General features: G+C 37.1%; 1 long non-coding RNA gene across 2 annotated transcripts in view; it reads right to left on the reverse strand.

The window, feature by feature from the left end:
- LOC128803530 (uncharacterized) overlaps positions 1–13699 on the reverse strand; it is a 104743-nt gene extending 91044 nt beyond the window's left edge. Inside the window, exons 1-3 of one of the 2 annotated variants that reach the window (XR_008435743.1) lie at positions 13540–13699; positions 13170–13207; positions 5639–5765 (exon numbers count right to left, since the gene is read on the reverse strand). This is a non-coding gene — a long non-coding RNA (uncharacterized LOC128803530). Of the gene's footprint in view, positions 1–5638; positions 5766–13169; positions 13208–13539 lie in introns of those variants that run through there. The other variant, XR_008435742.1, reaches the window with a different exon arrangement.
- Between the last annotated feature and the right edge of the window lie 3134 nt (positions 13700–16833).

Consider the following 16833-nt stretch of genomic DNA (forward strand, 5'->3'; position numbering starts at 1 on the left):
ACAGAAAAGATGCCCCTTTGCCTGAAGACAAAATTGTACAGCAAGTGCATTCTGCCTAAGGTCTCCTGAAAGGCTGAAATTATGGGACTGTCAAAGGAAAGGGAAATGAATTGAAACACAAATGGTAGAAAAGTGGAATGGGGAATGCTGAGGGCCACTTGTAGAGACCAGAATGTCTATGTGAGTTTGAAAACATATACTATATCTGCAATAAATTCTGTATCAGGATACAGAGAGAACCAGGACAGCTTTTGCCATGTGGGACCCCAGGCAGGCTATGGCTTATGCAGTCTCAAATAAAATTTAAAAAGAAGAAATAAATCCAAGGAAATAAAGTTATTATTTTCCTGAGAGTTTGCACATATCTGGGGGAGAATAATGTTTTTGGGAATGCTCCCAGGTGAGGGAAAACTTGCTGATAATGGAGTTAAGCTGGACTGAACAAAATTTCTGTAGTATCCTCTTTGTAGCTCCTTTTTAAAATCTTGCTTGCCTCATAAGTATCTAGTAAAAATAACCTTCAGGCATTCTGGGAATGTACTCTTGGAATTACTTTAACATAGGTTCCTACTTGTGTGTTTGAAGAAATATTTAAAAGTTTATTGAAATACTGCAATGTAAAGAGTAAATAAATATGAAATTTGTAGAGCTAATAGTAAAAAAAAGAAGTGAAATCTTTCCCCTTCCTTTTTGACTTGGCTACAGACTAACACATGTTCTAAGGAATAAACCATCAAATATCCTCTATATGTAAGCTGTCTCTCATTGGTTGCAAGTAAGCCACAAAATTTCTATTGACTGCACTGTGGAAGGATCAATGCCACTGACACCTTGATATTTGCTCCCACTTTCCATTTACTTTTCACTTGTGACTTTAAAATATAAGTGACAATGAAGCATTGTCTCTATGGTATATAAATGGGAGCTTATTTCCTGCATTTACTCTGGTTTTCCTAAGGGAAAGGGGATTTACAGTTAATAACAAATCCCGTTCCACATTTGGATTATTCCTGTGTACAGTAAAAACTCCTTGAATTTCAAATAATGCCAATTTCCATCTCAGCTGGAGAGGCGGTGGGGACCCTGGTGCGTGCTTTTTATCTCAGAACTGTAAGTGCTGTGGTTGAGGACTTGGCCACAAATAATCCCATGTGTCACCAAGGCTAGTGATAAGCAAATGCTTGTGGAGAGGCCCTTGCTCCCTAATCTTCACAGACCTGTCACCCTGCACTATGACAGTCTCCACAGCAGGTGAGTCGCAATGATCGGCACAAGGCACAGCAGGTCCTGCTATCCCGCTCTTTGCTCCCTGGGCTGTTCTGTGCACAAGTAGCATGGAAATGTTCACCACCCTTGATTGCTATCAGTAATGGATGGGCATATGGAAAATGATCTAACTGATTACCAACTCTGTCTCTAACACTGTTTTATCAGTTTTATCAGCAACTTGCAGAAGGAGTCCAGCAGACAATACTAAACGTACACCCCAACGTTACATAACTAAAATCTTCATAGAAAGGGAGATACAAAATAAATAGAAACACATCTTTCATTTTTTTTTAGGAATATGTTTCTTACAAAAGCTTTTTGTTTTCTAATAAAGGAAAATGAATGAGAGGATCATACTGAAACTGGAGCAAACAAAGGTTGTTAAAACTGTGAAAAACTCAGCAGCAGAGGTATTGTTTAGTTTATCTACTGCTATATTCCCTCATTTAATTGTTTTGCCAGGTTTCTTTCTGGTACATCCATTATTACACTGTACTAATATACATTTAATCCTAGTACAACTAATTATATTTTCCCTTTAACCAGTATCTTACTCTCTGCCAACAGAATTAAACTTAATGAAATATATCAATATTGAAGACAGAAATGATCACAGTTGCTTTGCCTACAAAATAATTATAACCACTAAAGATCACTCATGTAACGTTCCAGTGGTAATGTCTAGAGAAAGGGAACAGCACAGTAGTGATATTCAAACAGGAACCCCGCACCCCCTCAACCCTGGAACCACTAATAACTTCAGCTGGAACAATTGACAGAGGGGAAATGAATCATTCCCTTTGACAAGAACAAAACCATATTAAAATGTAATAGTTTATTAAACAACTGACTTCAGAAGTTAAATTACTAAATTGTATCTCCATGGGTTTTAAGAAGCACTGTCTGATCACAGTAATGGATTGCCTACAAACTTTTATCTTAGCCATCGCCTCCAGAGTTGATGTATTTAATTATTTAAACATTGTATTAATGAAACATGTTATACTGGTAAGAAAACTACTTTTATCACAGCACATGAAAGAAAAAAAATATGTGGTTTACACTGCACAACTGCATTTGCACCCTGTTGCAAATAGCAAAAAGCATCCTCTCCTTGATCCTCTCTTTCCAGCTGCTACGCAGAAGCAATTTAGTGGCTGCCATTGTTCTTGATTCTGACTTGATTAAAAAAAAATAGAAACCATTTAAAACATTTTGATGCACCTGTTGTGCTGCATTATGGCCCACTGTGATTTCAATTTATGTCACACGAGAACATGCCACTAAAGCACCAGATTGCACCATGTGCAGAAACCCTAGCAGTCCTGGAAATTGATGTCACAGCACATTTTACAATGCATATCTGTTCACATAATGCATTGAACACATAAATTAAGATTAAAAAGAAAAGGAAAAAGAAATTAGTCATGGCACAAATGAGGTTAGACAGAATCATTCTGATTTGTACATGTGTCCTTTTGAAGCTGGAAACCTCTGCTGCAGAATGAAGACCTCTCTCATTTGAGCTGTTGAAAACCCAGTAGCAATAGCAGATTACCAATTTTTTTTCGTGGATCAGCCACAAGAGGGAAGTAAGACAGAAGTGGGTTTCAGGTGTTTGCTGACATCAGAGTGATACTGTAAACTAAGAAAACTTGGAAAAAATCCATGTTCTGAATCTGGTAGGACCTAAAGATGGATAGTTCTGCTTATCTCTGCTCAGTGTTGAAGCCTCTCCCTCAGGATCTTTCCTGGTCCTATCTTCTCCAGCTGCTATCCTGTCTTTCTCCTTGACTAACACTCCCAAGAGGGATAAAGAATTTGGCAAAGTGTGCTGGAGTACATTGAAAGACCAAAACTTAGGTACTTAAATGGAAAATGCAGAAATGAACAAAATATTAATCATATGAGCTTACAGTTAAGCACCTTTGAGAGCCCTTAAGAAGAGAGACTTGGCTTGAAAATCTGCACTATGAACACACTCATTGAATAATCATGTTTTGTGGAAGAAGAATTCAAATGCATTGCAGGATCCTGTACAGAGGAATCCAGCAATGCTTTTTCTTTTCACAAGGTGCAAGAAGAAATATACCTTTGCAAAGAACATTTTCAAGACCTGCAACCTCTTCATTGGAAAAACGACAACAATAATATTTCTCTTCTTTACACTTGTATCACAAATTTTAATAATTACAAAATCCCGCAAGAAGTGCTTGGAGAGCGTTTAAAATGCTAAAAATGTTAAAAAGCCATTCCTTAACTGCCTAAACAGTGTCTTAAAAATCCAACTGCTATTAGGTAGCAACCCTTTACAGCCAGAAGAGCAGATGCACTGTGGATTAAACCAAATAAAAGACCTTTTTCTCAAGGAAGAAAGAACATAACCACCATTTGAGTTCTGCTTGCAAACCAGGGACATTTCCAGTGATGTGCTGTCTACTTTTGACTACTGTCCTTAAAAACAGATGTGAAATATTTGGAGACCAGACGTCAGAAGAGAATGAGAATGGCCAGAAAGCAAGACCTCTGAATGAAAATTGAGGGCATTGTAGTTATTCTATCTAAAAGTAAAGAAGAATGAGCAAGAAATAATAGAAGCTGAGAGATATGTAAGAGAAAGTGAATAATCTGTATGACAAGCCCAATGTGGATAGGACAAGAAATAATAGCTTTGAGTCATAGCAAGAGGGATTTAGGTTAAACATTAGGAAAAAAATGTAATTGTAAGGAAAGTTAAGCACTAGGGAAGAACACTCACCTCACCTGAGGAGACTGTGGGATCTCCACCGCTGGGAGATTTCAAAGACAACTCATGCAGATATCTTTTGGGCACATTCAAGGTCCTGCTATTTAGATGGACTAACTGATGAAGAGAGTCCTGTTTCCTGTGTTTCTAAGTTGTGCTATATAATATGAATAGATAGTGAGAAATTGTTTGTGTGAGAGCTACAGAGACCAGCCACTAATGAAAGCCATTAATGAAAAGCAAGTTTAATGGACCTTCCAAAAATATGCACCCTCATTTCAGTGTGGGGAGGTGATATCCTATTGCTGAGGGAATCCTGTTTGACTGACAGGAAAAGGACCAGGAAATTAATTCTCCCTGGAAATTTCCTTCTGTGAAGTAGCCAAGCCCTCTGGATGACTTTCCCAGGATTGTTCTCCTTCTACTTACAAGCATCTGCTAGGAAGTTGCTCAGTGCAAACCGAATAGATGGGATGCTGGTGAATTTGTGCTCCAGGAGGACAGGAAGGAACCTGAAATCTCAGAGGAGGGGTTCTGTGCTTTGACAAACCAGTTATTGAGAGTTTGCACTGTGGACTTCTTTCTGGCTTGAAAGACAAACAGTGCTTTGAATTCTTCTGCAGACTGAAGCAGAGATTATGGGGATGGAAAACAGCCGAGAAAGGAATTTTTCAGGAAAGCATGCCTTATGGGAGACTTGTACTCAGTCAAGACTTCCACTTATCTTTAATGCCCTGCACCTGCCACATGGCATGGCTCGTGTGTTATAGTTTCTCTCTTTCTATGAATAAACCTGGGCTAGAGGAAGAGCTTCAACTAAGATTTACCTATTCCTTGCAGGAAAATTGTGATTTGCCTCGGAGATCAAAGAAGTCAGGCTACCATGGCAGAGAGGGTATGTGGTCCATGTCTGACATAACAAGTTTGTCTAGGATCACTGGGTCTACAGATCATAGTGCTATACAGGTCGCCTGTGCATAACAAGGAGCTGTTTTTCCAAGATTTCTATGTGGTAGCTCATTGCTTTATCTTTATGAATTGTGAATGCCTTGAAATACTGATAAAATTATTAATGTCCATGAGTTTTGCTTAGAACAGGAAAACATATCAGTCATTTTGCAGGGTTGGGGATTCAAATTTTTTAAATGCATAATGGATTTTCAAAGAACGTGACTATCAAAGGCATCATTGGGCACTGTGGAGAGAAAACCTAGGCAAAAAAAAGTAGGTTAGGATCAATGAAAACCAACGTGTATAAATATATCTAGAGCTGAGATACTGGTGAGGACCAGCAGAGGATTAGGAGATAATGAGCTTTTTGATGAAAGTAGTGTGAAGGATATTTTGTTGTCTCATATGAAGGTAGAATACAACCAGAGAGTCAGGGGAAACTGAAAATATTGGAGGAAATCTGCATTTCTACTCAAGGAAATTAGGTAAGATTGTCCTATTCTAGGGTTGCAAACAAAATTGACAGACTTTCCAGAATCTTGACTCAGGAAGGTGCTTTTATTACAATACTAATTTCAGGAACCACTCCATGATAAGAGAATCTTTCTTGGTTTCTAATGTGCTTTTGGAAACTCTGAGAGCAAACTGACATGAAATCCACTCCATCCACGTGAAGTAATGAATGTTGATTTCATGAGCCTCATGCTGCAACCGCACCTGTGGTTCTTGTGCTTAGCAGAACCGCACAAGGACTTGTCTCTTTCCTCTTTCTTCTTTAATTGCATCCTTCTTAGATAACCTGAAGCAAAGATGAGAAAGATTCACAGAAAGAAGCAGAAGGGTGAGGAGAAGATCTCTCTTTTGATCAGAAAATGCACAAGTGATATAGAGAAGAGGTGAATTTCAGAGAGGTGTTTGTGAATCTCTGGTTCAAGTGGATTCCCAAATACTCGTGTTCCCGTAGGCCGGCAGCCTTTGAGGACTGGCCAAAACAAGTGCAGTATAACCTTTGATGCAAACCTGGTAGAAAGATTGCACAAAATTCTGTCCCCTTAATCATATGAGAAGTTAGAGCAAAAAGTTTCCCTTCACTAGATTTCTTTTATTTTAACACACATAATCAATTCTATCTCCCAAGGCTTTTTGTCTCTGCTTTGTTTTGGGACCCTTCTCATGACTGTTTCTCTCATTTCCTCCTATTCTCCTAGTTCACTTCCTCCTTCACTGAAGCAAAAACCAGCCCATTTTAAACAACTTACAACCCCTACTTTTCCCACTAGAAAACTGCACACCACATTCATCATGGGCTGCGGTTAGACATTTGGGGGCAGAGTTTACTTGAATGCCTTTTAACATAATGGGTAGGGAAGGTAGGGTTTTGGAAGATTAGGATCCTGTTTGTCAGTGTACCACAATACTGCTGCTTGAGTTGTGACTGCAAGAGAACTAGGAGTCACCCAGCAATGAGGATCTGAGGCCAGATTATTGACAGCTGCCTCTAGAGCATTTTGCTCTTTGTGTTCCAGCGAGTAAATAGCATTTTAGGTATCTGCTGACGGCCAGTCCTTCATTCGGGAGAGCGGAGGTGTGATATTACACTTCTGCTTTATCCAACTTGTCCTCCAAGTGGTAAATATGTGTGTGGGGGTATGCACATATGTAAAGAAAACTTAAATAATATATGAAGGAATTACAAAATCCTAGATGCCATAATCTTACTTATTAAAGAAAAAAAGAAAAGAAAAAAAAACAAAACCAAAAAACTCCTCCTACATATGGGCAGATAAACAGTACTGCACTTCAAAATACTCCTGGGATAAAGAAAGGCCTGCTGGTCTTAAATACCCTAAGAAACTTACACTGCTATGAAGCAGTGAATTTCAGGACTTCAGCCAGATCAGCTACTCATAATATTCTTCAGCTTTGCCAACATATCATGATATGAGAAAACACCTGTAAATCATGATGTAACAATGTACCCTGGGCTATACTCCATTCCAAAAACTTTCAATAGCCAATATATCAAACATATAGCATACAACGTGTCTGAGTGTTAGGAAATGAAGTGCAATTTTCCCTCTGCTCTTAAAAGTGAGGAAGTATTCATCCTCCTCCTGCCCTACCTTTGTCCTGTCCCCTTCAGATCTCCTGCGTCTCAGAGGTTCCCACAACTCTCTCTGGCTTCAGTTATCTTTAATCAACCAATTCCAGCAACACTTTTTAATCCAAACTCAAAAGAGATCAGCCAAATTAGAATGGTGTTAAAGTCAGTGAAATTAGATGGACTTTATGTTTAAGACACAGTGTGGTTTGTGCTAAAAAAGCAATATTTATGTCCAAGAAAATAATAAAATTCTTTTAAATTCTTTTTTTCTTTTGCTGCCTGGACATATATTTTTCCTCATTGAAATTATTTGACAGGGGCAGCTAAAGAATATTGTATTCACACTGTAAAAGGAGGATTTGACAATGTATAGTATTTAGCAGCATTAGGGTAAGATAGGGATATTGCTCTGGGAAACACCATTTCTTACTGAAGACTTAATGTTGCCTTTGAAACCAGAAGGTAAATCGATGCATTGGTCTCACAGCATTCCAATATCAGATACAGATGCATCTTAAAATATCACCATAATATCATTCTTCCTATACTTTCTAAGGAGTCTTGTCCCCTGAATTGTCTATAAACTGCCCTCTTAACCCTTTAATATAAATATTCTCCCCAAATTCTCAAAGGTATTATGTAGAGAAAAGTACTTATTAGAATAACATGGCAGGCCTGGCTAGAGCTGAGAAAACCAAGAAATTCACAGCTGAGATTGAAACTTCATCTTTGAGACACCCCGTTGTGCTTTGTTGCATTTTAATAAGTGTTCATATGACCCTCTGCCAGTTAATTATGGGGATCTTTAGAATTTTGTTCTGGCCCCCTTGCTCTTCACTACTGATGTGCTTCTTTCACTTCTATTTTTAGGGACCTTAAGGTGAGTTATCATTCTTAACCTGCTAACACCCAGATCTATTTTGCCAGTTTAGCTGATCCTACTAAAATATCTTTTAGTCTTTTTGTCTTACCTCCCTAAAGTGCAAATTTGGACTTCAACTGAATGTCTTAATTAAAAAAAAAAAAAAAGAGAGAGAGAGAAGAATCGCAGAAAATCAGATCCCTTCTCTCCCCCTCAACCCACTAAAAATAGCTCCAAGGTTTCAGTTCTATTAGATAAAAATCTATTTATAATTTACAGTATGACCAAAAGAACTGAGACAGTGTTAGATCTTATTTAGCCATATCCTTTAGAGGAATTATTGGGTAATATTTTTTGTTTTGTTTTGTTGTGATGGTTGGTTTACTTTGGATTTCCCATTTGAAAAAAAGGAGAGATTGTAAGAATACTGTAAATATTCCTGTGGCTTTTCCTCTCTTGTTCCCATTTTAAGGTGCAAAAATCACCTTTTGGTACCTACACAGAAGTAAGAACACTACACATACCTAGGCAAATTTTTATTCAGGGGAGAGAGAAGAAAAACAACCAACCAACCAACCAACCAGCCAACCAAAGAAACCTATGGATGAAAATGTTTCTTAGTACCTCCTGTTGCTGCTTTCTGCATCAAGATTTTGTGGGTTACTTCTGGAAGAAACATGTATTGCAAAAGGAATTAATTTCCTCTGAAATGTAGTCTGTCACCTATGAGGAAATATTGCTCTGCTTGATGAAGTAAAGGAACCTGAGGAGGGGGCAGAAGTAAAACTAGACATCATTAATGAACAGCTAAAATTCTGATTATTTGGAGGTTCCTAGATAAAATGAGGACAGAGACAATTTTTTGAAACACTGTAGACAAACATTGATATTGTTATACATGTCTGAAACAACCATCTGAATCTTCTGAGATTTGTCCATCACTAGAAAAAGTTAATGAATACTCTTTTAGTAGTGGAATTTTCCCATTGAATGCAAATAATTTCAAAAGTTTATTTTCAGAATGTTTCATGCTTGTTTTTGTCAGACAGCTGGTGGATGGAGAGGGTTTCAAAAATAAAGAAAATTATATACAATGAATTACCAATTGCAGTAGACACTAGGAGATTAAATGTATTTTTATTGTGAGGACATAATGCTGCTATAACCTAACCTTCTCCACCCCCATCGGGTAAAGAACACTTAATGAAGGAGAGGATTCTTCTATTAATCTGTAATCCATTTCTGGTCTATATAACACCCATTAGACATTCACTAGTAATTTCTTCCATCTAACCCTTATTTTGTAGACAAAAATATTCTTTCAAGGTTTAATAAGAAAAGACTGATAAATAGTTGACTAATACACATTTTCTATTTTATTTTTAATGTAATCAGTAACATTTGACACATTTATATTCCCAGTTACATGGGAGGCCATTATACATTTTTGTTTAGAAAATCTTTCAAGATGTGCATTGCCAGCACATCTGTTTTTTGAATATCTGTCAAAATGTACTTCTTAGAAGCAGTTTACCTGGGTGTAGCTTTTTTCTGAGAAGGTCATCCCAGTGGTGGAAATCCCAGTGGGGTGTATAGGTTAGAAATAACATGATTTTCTGGTCCATGTTTTCCTACAGTTTCCAAACTTTCTTCTCTCCCTACTCAGGAAATATTAGATTTCTCAGTAGCTGCTGGGCTAAGCTTTCATTCTGCCTCTACTCCTAAAAAAACTTAATGTCAGCTTGTTGTGTCTGTTGTTTTAGCTTTGGTCCAAAGCTCATTTTTAATTTACATTCAGACATTTGATCGGCTTCTGAGATTGTTTTATTAAATTTTTATTTAAAACAATAATTATAGGAAGAATACCTTCTGTAGTAGAGAATACATCCTTAAAGCTAAGAAAGCCCTGCTTTGCTTTTTTGTGAACAAGAAATGCAACTTTCTGTAAGCCTGAAACATTTTCAAATGAAGGGCTAAGCAATGGCATTAATTTTTTTAACATTTTGTTACTTTGGTGAACTTCATCAGTAAGTCTGTGATTAACTTTTCTCTTTAAAAAAAAAAAAAATCTAGCTTTGAGTTTAGCTTTTATTATATCTAAGGAGATTGGGTAAAAATACCCCAGAGTAAAGCAATTCTGCTTCTTAACCCTATACGACTGTGAGCACAATGGTTTCCTATGCTCATACTTGCTGACAGGATATTACTGCTTTCCTTTGATATATAATTTTATAGTATCTGCTGCTAGTCAATTGCCCTTTGAGATGCAATTTTATAGTATCTTCTCCCAGTTTTTTAGACCTTTTTTATTGGTGTTGGTCAAATCAGGTGTATAAAGCAAGAACATCAGTATGAGGAGTTTTAGTTCAATGAGAATGAGCTGCCTATTAATTCTGCTGGCAGGTTCCAAGTCCAGTGTTATGACAGAATTCTGCCACCTTTCTCCCCAAGTTTGTTAGTTAGTTTTCGCTCGGCCAAAGGGCTACTATCAAAACTTTAGGTCCTGATCTTGCAGTCAGATTTTCATGTGTGATCCTACTGACCTCAGACAGTTTTTAAGCAGATACTAACATTGGACAACCATGAACTGGTTCCAGAATTTCCTGAGACAATCAGCTGTGAAGTTTCTGAGAAACTCAGATAGGCTGGAGATCAGCAAATGCACAGGTCATACAGGATTTTGTCACAGTAGCAACACTTGTCCATGCGACATTGAAGGGTCCCAGGATCTTTGGACAGTGTCCTTCATCCCTCTCTCTCTCATTCTCTGGATTTGTACAAAGACATTTATACATATATATATATATGTATGTAGCATTGTGGAGCCAATTTGCATACCTGTATATGTAAAGTAAATCTATTACATGCCCGAGAACTTGGTTTTTGGTTCGGTTTGCTTTGGTTTATTGGGTTTGGTTTGTTTGGTTGGTTTTTTTGTTTGGTTGGTTGTGGTTTTTTTTTTTTTTTTCTTTTTTTTTTTTTCCCCAATTATAGTGAATTACAGATAGGTTATAGAAGAAAGAGCTCCAAGAAGTCCACTGACAGCAACCTTATATGTCTATGAAAGAATGAAGTCTTTGTTTCTAGACTTTGGGCTGATATTTTTACATTTTTCTTTCTGTGGAAGTGATAAATGCAAAACTAGCTTCCAAAACCCACTCACTTCTTTTAGTTATCCAGAACATGACTGCAAGATATAGCTCTAATAAACCAATCTAAAAAAGGAACTCTGATTTCCTAAGAGCACCAGAATAAAGTTTGCATTAATTCCTGGTTAAATACAACAGTTAGATAATTAATAAAAAAAGCTATCCAGAACAGTAAGCACATTCTGGAGTTAAGATTACTTTATCATAATGAATATCACTAGTATAAAAAGTAGTACATCCCCACAAATAAAGACACAATACTTCTGTTAATGTCCCTAAATATTTCACATAAAAAATGTCATATATTTTCAACTCATACATGTGTAAACATTTATTTAATCTATTTTTAATTTCAATTCAGCTATCGTCATAATGTAAAATACTCTGTGGAACAAAAATCTTGCCAGAACTCTGAGTTCTGACATAAATAAACTGGGAAATTCTGTCATAAAATACTGATTTTAGCTTCTCTTAAATCTTGTATTTATTTGTTAAAATGAAATTATGGTAAATATAAAGTTGGAACTCATTTTTGTAAACTCTGATTAACATGCAGAAGTGGTAACTTGGAAAACTTCCCAATCATACCTGAGGGGTGAAGCAGGAGGATTAGAGATACTGAGTGAAATCCCACAGAACTGATATATTTTTAAAAAGCTGTAGCTCTTGTTTCTTATAAATTTAGCTGCTCTGTAGTTTCTCTACAACCTCAATTTTTTTAAAGAAAATGTGACATCACTACAGATAGCTTCTTTAAGTTTTTCCTGACCTCCCTTTGACTTTATAAATATCTCTGAATAACAAAACATGCAGGGCTGGATCCTGCCAGGTACAGAAAATCCTGTAGTGGTTTATCAAGGTGAATGGATGTAGCTGAAACTCAGCTTTGGCATACCCTCCCTTACATGGAGGCCAATGAGTAAACTTATTTTTACCTCTTTTCCTCCAAACTTTGGTTGGATCTGCCTTCATTCCCCAACTCACATATTTATTTATTTGTTTAGTATTTTTTTTTTAATTTTTTAATTAACCAAGCTAGGAAAAAAGAGAATTCTCAAGTCACAAAACTCTGCCATGCAAGGATGTGTGTGGTTTTGCCATAGGCCTGCATCCTTGGTCATTTTGCAGATTCAGAAACTAGTGAAAGGTGTGGAGTTGAAGTAACATATAAAAGCTGGGAAGAAAAGTTGCTAAGCTATGCAGAGAGTGTTGCAATTGACCATCTACATTCCATAAGACTTTGCTGAATAATTTGCTGTTACTAATATCACCCAGCACAAAGTCATGTTGCACACAAAAATCATAATTTTGTGTCTGTAAATCACCATGAAAATATAAATTTGCATATGATGTCAGTACTCTATAAAACATGCTAGTTTTTAATTTTTATTTTATTAAGAATTGAATTTTTCTTTGGAGTTATAATTCTAGTCTACCTTACTAAGAAAACAGGACATTATCCATACTAAAATAAACTGTAAGCAAAACTAAAATCTGTCCTTTGTTTGAGGTAAATTTTATGCTAATTTTATTTCACATTAAAAACTTTCCCTCCCCCCCAAAAAAATAATCACAGACAGGGGATAGCACAGCTTTATCAGAGAAATACACTTTTGAGGAGTAAGTTTGTATCATAAGGAGTCTTTCAGAGGCCCTTGTGCCCTGTCTAAAAGATGGTCCAGAGGCTAAAACAGAGGTCACCCCCCAGTGCCAGCACCTCCTCCGTTATGATGGAGCATGCAGCAGCAAGGAAAGTTCTGTACATTCTCTCTTGTAATGCAAACTGGCTGTGAGATAAATACTAATATTTAGATAAAGAAATATTTACTGATATTCCCCATGCCAAACACTGCAGCTGTAACTGCAAGGCACGTGAAGATGGCAAAGCAGCCAGACCCTTTCTTAAGAGTGTTTTTATTTTTTTTCCTACTAACTGTAGTGCGTGACTGCTTTTCTGCCTAAACATCTCTAAAGGGCTATGAAAACTGAAGTCCTTCAAAGCTGTTAAATGTTTCCTGAGATTCACAATAAAATTCTGCATTACGGATCTCCTAGTAAAATCTCTGAAGCACTGCAAGCGGTACTTACATAATTTTGTGTTAAGTCAGTATTTGTGTATTCAACACCTAGAAAATAAAGAAAGTGAATGTGGATAGGGAAGGGAAAAAACAAAGGCGAAGGGGGAAGGGGGCGGGAGGGAAGGGGTGGGGGGGGAATAGACAAACCCTACCCTGAAACAGCCATGCAGCTATTAAACATATGCCAAAGTAAACAATAGTGTGAGGGTCTGCCATAGCTTTGCCCTGCAGGTAGACGGCAGGCGGCACAGAAGGAAAGCAAATGGCAAGGAAAAGAGAAAGACAGTACAGGATGTGGATGAGATGCCGAACCCTGAGAGCATGAACGGGCTGATTGTGATCCTCAAGTCACACCATCAGCCATGCAAAACAGGACATACCTTTCTGGCTTGCTGGTTCTGTCGGCTGAAACAAAGCAGTCCCATTCTCAGCGGGAGGCCAAATCAAAATGAAATTTTATTTAGTCTGCACTGTCCCCAGATTGGGTTTCAGAATGACTGCTTTAGGAGATAGCATGGATGTGGCTGATGCATGCTTTGCATATGAAACTGCAATAGAGGAGGAAAAAAAAAAAAATCTACATAATCAAAAAAATCTGTGCCGTGTGGATTGCAAAAACCCCTGGACGTCAGTGAAGCAGCTACAAAGGATGTTTTAAAAAATGACCTTCCTGAAAAAAATAAATGCACATTTGTGCTTTGCAATACTATTTTCAATAAATACCTAATAGATCACTTTGCATGCAATTATTCAGAAGCTACCCTGAGAGACTGAAATATCAAATAATTTTTCTGTCTTTTTTTTTGTTATAATCATAGAACAGAATTACAGTTTGGAAACAAATGCAGAGAAAATGTATATCTCAAGAGGATTTCTGTGTCTTGCAGTGGCTGGGAGTGATTGCACCTCAAAATCCTCGTCAATTTAATTTTTAAGTCCCTGTTTCCTAGAGTACCTAAAGAAAGGCCTACTACAGTAAAGAACATCTGCTTTTTTGTATCACTGATCTAATGCATTCCACCTTGCACTTTTAAAAAGGGACCCATTCTTTGATTAGACACACTTAATTTTACAGACTATTAATAAATAAAAACGATCATCAACTGATCACACAGTATTTTCATTAGAAGTTAGAAATAACTTACAAAGGCAAGGACTAGTCTGCAGAAAATGCAGGGCACACACCGTGTAATGCCTTTGTTGTCAGTTATGCTGCAAATGAGATTTTCAAATAGGATTTGCAGAGGCAGGGCAGTGATCAGCACAGTGCAACATCCAGGAAAGGGAAGTTGAGCACAGTATTCTGTGAAACAAGGGGGCAGAAGGGAGCCTGTTTGTAGATACATATTATTATCCATAGAAAACACTTATCACTGCTTGATTTTGCTACACCAGCTACTTGGAAGTAGGTGATACCAATAATTTTGTAAGTGCACATCTGTGTGGGAATGTGTGTTTGCATTTATCTGTGTGCAGGGCATGTAAGCCTGTAGTCTGTGCACACGCTTGGTGCTTACACTGTAAAGGAGAAGCAAAAGGCAGCACAAACAATACATGTTTTCAACTGGCAGATATTTCTCTGCTGGGACAAGCAGTGCTAATTCTGCACTCTATATAGATTACGGACAGCTAAAGAACGGGATGGAAAAAAAACCCCAAAGACCCCAAATACCATAGAATCTTTCAGAATGCAAAAATGCAAGATCCCAAATAAGCAATATAGATAAAAACTTGCAGGAATAATGAGATACAGTGAAAATCATTCACACAATGTGCTTTCATACTGCGATGACGGAAGCCACTGACAACAATGCAACCACGTGCAGATAGTCCTTGGAGAAACAGTCGAGCAAATTTTGTAATTCTATCTTCTCTGCTTTGCAGCCTGAGTTTGAGACTTGTTGGAACAAAATGTGCAAAAATATTGATGTTTTAAAAATTAAGCATTGGACGTCACGGAAGGTAACTTTATAATGAGTTCTCCTACTGCTATTTAAAGCTAGAAATCCATAAGGAGCGCAGTGAAAAATATAACATTTGTTCTCCTTATGTCTTGGAACAACTGTTTTTATATTTGTAATCATCCTAACTGTTGTTCCAAACAAGATATTCAGATAGTCCCTAGCCTCATGCTGTATCTTATTTATTCTGGTGCATATCTTATAGCAAAGCTTCATCTGTGTTGAATTAATTTGATTTTTTGAGCATTATTATTTTTATAAATGTTGCTTTTCTTCCACTCACAGAACTTCCCACTTTAGGGAAAAAGCAAGATGTGATTGTTTTAAAAATAGAAGACCAAATACATAGCTAGTATTCCCAAAATTCAATGCACCTGGCATTCACTTTATACCTAATAAGCATCCGTGAATATGCAAATGTTCAATGTCTCTAGTAACCTCATTAATTTATTCCTCAGGCAATCAAAGAATGTGAACCAGTCCTCTGCTACTAATACTGGAAGTGGTACGCTGCTCAGCATTGCTAGAATAATCTGAAAGCACATTCTGCATATTGAAAAACTGTTTCATCTTTCTTCCTTCCTTTGCCACTGTAATTCAAACAAAGACTTCCCACCTCAGTTTACATAGCTGACAGCAAAAGTTGAAAAATGCCAAAAAATAATTAAGATATATATATATTATCTCTGTGTCTCTCCCTCTGTCTCTCTCTACATATATATATATATATATATATATATATATATATATAAACATATACATATATATGTATTCATGTGCACACATGCACGCTGGGAAGATAAATAGTTTAAAGAGATCTCAACAGAATTCCAGTTTGAAAACCACCTGAGTTTTCTTATTTATTTGTTTGGAAAAGGGGAAGCTTGGGCAGGATGGAGGAGTGAGGGAAAAATGACCTGCCTCCTACTCTGCAGAGCAGCTGAATAATCTTTTCCTTTGCCCACATTAAAAGCCCTGAATAATGTTTATAAAATGTTAGGGAATCCCGGTAGGTTTCCTATTTAACAAGCCATGTATGACAAATCACAGTGTAATGTACTACGTTCTTAATCTTTAATTAGAATGTGAATATCTGTGCGAGAACGCAGTTAACTTTGACACATTAAATCTTCTGGTTAAAGTGCCTTACAGGAAGTGCAAAGATGAAACACTGCAACAATCTACTGCCTCTCTCCATTCACCCAGACAGTTGGGGAAGGATGATAACATCTTGTAATACCTGCTCTGTAGTAATTAATCGCTGTGGTATTTAGGACCATTCAAGTAGACAAATATGACAGAGACAGGGACAATTAGGAACCTTGTTCAAGCTACATTAACTTTTCCAGCTATTACAACACAGCAGCTCAAGTTTGCTTGTAAAAGCTGCAGAGGGATTGTTATGCATTAGCCGTGCGATTATTAATGAAAGAAAAGGAGAATTGTGTTTATTGTAGTTTGAAAATTGCAAATAAATTTCAATTATCTGCTATGTCATTTTGTTAAACATGCATTCTGGAAATGCCTTTGTACTCTAAATCATGAGCTACTTAGAGCAAACTAATACTAGAAAGCCTTTGGGAGATACAAAGTCAATATTTTTGTTGAACTGGCCTTCTTTCTCGTTGAAACCAGAGACAGACAGAGCTATCTGAAGATATTTCAGACAGTTAGTGAACCCCACAGACACTGGCACTCATCCTGACTCTGTGT

Source organism: Vidua macroura, chromosome 2, assembly GCF_024509145.1.
Source record: "Vidua macroura isolate BioBank_ID:100142 chromosome 2, ASM2450914v1, whole genome shotgun sequence".
Lineage (NCBI taxonomy): Eukaryota > Metazoa > Chordata > Aves > Passeriformes > Viduidae > Vidua > Vidua macroura.